Genomic DNA, 4773 nt, shown 5'->3' with positions numbered 1-4773 from the left:
AATGTCCATATTGCCCTTTATACATTTAGTGAGGAAGGTGTACGGAAGCAGGTCTCAAAAAAAAAAGACTCACCAGTGCTTGTTGTTATGACCGAGCATGAGCACCTAGCCGGTATTTGCAGCCTCTCCATTGTCTCAAAAAAAAATTGCAGCCTCTGCAGTAACCTATGAGGCACCACATAAGGCACTATTTATACCACCATTGGTTGAGCGCAAGAGCAAATACTCCAGCAGCGTAAACACATAAGCATAAGGGTTTGAATCCGCTAGGTAGTTAGAAACAAGGAGAACAAGCCGGGAGTATCGTTCAGCATCAGCATGGCGACCTCGCTGCTCCCACGCTGGGCACCAACGCCGAGCCCGTCACAGCCGCGGTGGGGTCCTTCAGCTGCCGCCCTCACAGGGGAGGTTCAGCCGCCGGAACCACCGACCGCCGAGGTGGAAGGCGCCGTGGGTAGCCCCGGTGGAATTCATTCTGAGCTTCACGACATTGATCATCGTGAAGGCCGCCTGGTGGACACCCCTCATGATGGCGGCGTGTTCATAACGTGGGAGGACGTGTGGGTAACGGCGGTGGACGGCAGAGCCACCATTCTGCACGGCGTCAGCGGCAGCGCGCGCCCCGGCCATGTGCTGGCCATCATGGGACCCTCCGGGTGTGGCAAGACCACACTGCTCGACACCTTGGCCGGTAACCTATTTATTGCTAGATTGGGCACACTCATTTACAGTTGCTAACATATTAATATTGCAGCAGCAATACAGCTAAATATTTCTGCTAGAAGCCTTAAACATGTCAGTTGATCCGAATAATATATCGAAGCTGCTACCAGTAACATGTCAAAAGAGTGGCATGTTCACCTTCCCACAAGTTTTCCTCCCCCCACCCCCCCTCTCTTTTGACAAGAATTTTAAGATATAACATATGCCCAGCGGTCACTTAACATGCCTGAATAAATAGTCATGGATATATGAGTTGCATACTTGACATCGGAATTTAAAAACATATTGAAACGGAGAACTTGAAAACAGAAACAGAATGACTTCTTGAAAGCAAAAAATATTCTTCGGATTAATTCTCAAACCTACCTGACATTCAGTTGCAAATTTTGGAACTTTAACATATTGTCCGTTCTATTAGAGATTCTGTTTAAGTAACAGGAGCTGTCTCGATCAATGTATATACACAGGGAGACTGGACAAGAACCTGAGAAGTAAAGGAGATACTCGGATAAATGGCCGGAGACAGAGGCTCGCCTTTGGAATTTCGGTAAGATTTTGACCTTAATTTCAAATGCTCGTGTGCATTTAAGCAGATTGAAAAATAACATCAAATGATTAATTCAGGCATACGTGACGCAAGAGAACATGCTGATGGACACACTCACAGTGCGTGAGGCCATCTACTACTCGGCACAGATCCAGCTGCCCGACACCATGCTGCTTGCCGATAAGTTGGCCCGCGCCAATGAAGCCATCCAGGAGATGGGGCTCACCAGCGCCCTAGAGACGCGCATCGGCGGGCGCAATACTAAGGGCATTAGTGGCGGGCAGCGGAAGCGTCTGAGCATCTGCCTTGAGATCCTCACGAGGCCGCGACTGCTATTCCTGGACGAGCCTACCAGCGGGCTAGACAGCGCTGCCTCCTTCCATGTGATGAACCGCATAGCTGACCTCGCTGCCAGGGAGGGCATGACCATCATGGCCGTAGTGCACCAGCCATGCAACGAGGTGTTCGAGATCTTTCATGGCCTCTACTTGCTTGCCTCCGGACGGACAATTTACTTTGGCCCGGCCACCAATGCCAATGAGGTAATTGACGTCTTCCTTTCCTTTTGTATCATGAGACGGATGCTTATATATTTAGTTTGCTAAGAATTTTCATGCACAATACATTATATTTGCAGTTCTTCGCATCAAATGGCTACCCTTGCCCACCAATGAGAAATCCTTCAGATCATTTCCTGAGGACAATCAACAGAGATTTTGAATTGGTATGTAAGATTTATACAATCATCCACTTATTATGCTTCAATCATTAAATGTAAGGAATTAGGATTTGGCTTGCTAACCCAGGGTGGAGTGATGATCAGAAGAAACCAAGCCAGTTTCCTGACAAAGGTGTTTGTACTCACCAGAAGATCGTTTGTGAACATGTATAGAGACGTCGGATACTACTGGCTACGTCTTGGCATCTATATTTCCATTAGTCTATGCCTTGGTACCATATATTACAATTTTGGCTATGGATACGATTCTATCCGTGTAAGTTGATAATTAGATCTTGTGTTGATTTCACATATGCACTAGGCTAATTGGAAAAGTAACTAAATTTTATTGTTCCGCTGTTTCAGTCTAGATCATCAATGCTAATGTTCACCAGTGGCCTTCTAACATTAATGGCAATTGGAGGATTCCCTTCCTTTGTGGAGGAAATGAAGGTATCAACCTTTTTTTGTTTAACTGTATACATATGGAACAAATTTTGTTCACGAAGAAAATAGGAAAACACTTATGGTTAAATAAATTTGACTATGCAAAAACATCACAGGCTGGTATAATGGATAAAAACTTATCAACCTAGTTTGATCATGAAGTGATATATAAAATTACGTCAACTAGAGTAACCTAGTAAGAGTGATTTCCATAATTGATAAAATATTGTAGATTTATTTACTTCTTTGCCTCCAGAACAATGTTGTTGAATGTGAATTAAGTATAAATAGCAGGTTAATCATCTGATTTATCGATATCTACATACCTAGTTTAATATGTTATTAATTGTGAAACTGACGGAAGAAAAATAAGAAAATATGTATTATATGGACCCAAGTGAACTAGAGCGTGCAAAGCATAGTCCTTACCAATATAGTTGCCAGTGAAATTACCTACCAAACTATCTGAAATACATTAATACAAAAAAAAACCGAGCTAAAAATTGCACATTTGACTGCTCTACATGGTATATTATCAGAGAATCTAATATTTGAATAATTTATACGACATTCATCTTTACACTATTGTAAAAAAACAACTACCCTGGAATTCACTAACATATATAGTTTATCCATGTTTTCTTTGTTGTCACCAAAAGTGTGACACCGTCTACCTGATCGTCTATAACAGTGATTTGCTAATTTGTTGTGTCCAATGGTTGTATGCTGGGAGTTAGTGAAAAACTATAGTGGAGATGAAAAGCTCGTGAAATTTGGAGACATCACAAAAAATAGTTGTTGTGAAATGTCAAAAAGTCAGGAAAATTCAAACAAACTCGGAGAGAAATAAGGAAGAGTCCAAGAAAATATGGAAACAATTGTGGAAGCCTCTTTTTCACCCTTTGTGGAAAACAACCCTTCCACTCAGTTATCATTCCAAGCCTAGTTTCCTATAGAATATTAAACATTTAGCCCCTCAAGAGCAACAAATATCAAAGGACGTAAGCACGGATATTTCAAAGGAGAGTTAAAAATCATCAAGACTCAGCAAAATCTGACCCGCAACCACAACAATGACTATTAGAACTATGGCTGAAAGGGGCATGACTAGATGTGTAACATCCCAGAGTTTTTTCGGTTATTGCGATCATGACAAAATGATGTTGATCGTCCATCGGAAAAGATTGGTTTGACTGGACAACCAAGCTCGCAAACGAAAACTGACGGGGCGTGACATGCCCTCCTACATGGCTTTCCTCTTTGAACAAGAAGCATGCGGTCGCATGGAATCTTGTCTAACTTCAATAGAGACCTAATAGGCCCACCTCCAATTTTCAAATTATCTTATTCTCCCGCCTCACTATTCGTGTAGGCTTGCTAACCCAAATATTTTCACAGAGGTCACGACGGCTCGGGGCGACAACCGTGGAAGGTGCGTGACACGTAGGCGCGGCGTGGCGGCTGCCATGGCGGACGCGGAGGCGGCACGCGGTGAGCGTCTGGTGCTGTCGGGCTCGTCGGGCACGTCGGATGCATGCGGGACGTGAGGAATGCACTGGTGCGGCTGGGCTCGTCGGGCGCGTCGGGTGCGCGCGGGACGTGCGGGGCGTGGAGGGACGCCAAGCGTGTGTCGCCGGCGGAGATGGAGCTCGGCGTATGTCGCCGGGGTCGTGACGGAGCACGGTGCGACCGGCGTTGTTGCACCAGGTCGGGTCCACGGGCTGGGTCACGGTCGTGGCGACATCAACAAAGGGAGCTACACCAACTCCAAGACGACGGCGATGTCGTGGTTTAGGGGGAGTATGTTAGAAGTAAACCACGACTCCACGGCGGTGATCAGTGCGTGCATGTGCTGCATGCATCAGTGGAATAAGTCGAGGTAGGTAGTTGCATGCTTAGGTAGTGGAGCCGCTGGTGGACGGCCGCTTCATGCGCGTACGAATGGAGGCCGGATCGTGTGGATCGTGTGTACGTGCGCATGAGGCCCGGCTGGAGTTTGTTGCTCTTGGCAGTGCGTTGCCTGGGTCTTTATAAGCACCATGTATCTAGTTTGTTCGGTTTGAGCTGGGTTGTAAGCCATGTAGCCAAGTGAAACTGAGTTTGGGCTCAGGGAAAACTAAGCGGCCGTTCGTGCGGCCGGCGGCGTACGTGCGCCAGGCAAAACTACTTGTGTCTTTGTGTCAATCTCCTTCCTTTAGTCTTCTTCTTCCTCGAGCGAACCAGAGAGAGTACAGGGCGAGCAGGGGGAGGAGGCCGGCGGCAACAACAAATTTCATAAAGAAAGTTTCCGGCTTTCAGCCTAGAATAAAAATAATTTTCTATTTGTGATTTCTTTTTT

At 45.8% G+C, this 4773-nt stretch overlaps 1 pseudogene; it reads left to right on the top strand.

Moving 5' to 3' along the window:
- Positions 1 to 318: 318 nt before the first annotated feature.
- LOC123158853 (ABC transporter G family member 1-like) lies at positions 319 to 3982 on the top strand (annotated as a pseudogene).
- The last annotated feature ends 791 nt before the right edge of the window (positions 3983 to 4773 follow it).

Source organism: Triticum aestivum, chromosome 7B (assembly GCF_018294505.1).
Source record: "Triticum aestivum cultivar Chinese Spring chromosome 7B, IWGSC CS RefSeq v2.1, whole genome shotgun sequence".
Taxonomy (NCBI): Eukaryota; Viridiplantae; Streptophyta; class Magnoliopsida; order Poales; family Poaceae; genus Triticum; species Triticum aestivum.
The sequence above is the reverse complement of the archived record's forward strand: the minus strand, read 5'-3'. Positions and strand labels throughout refer to the sequence as shown.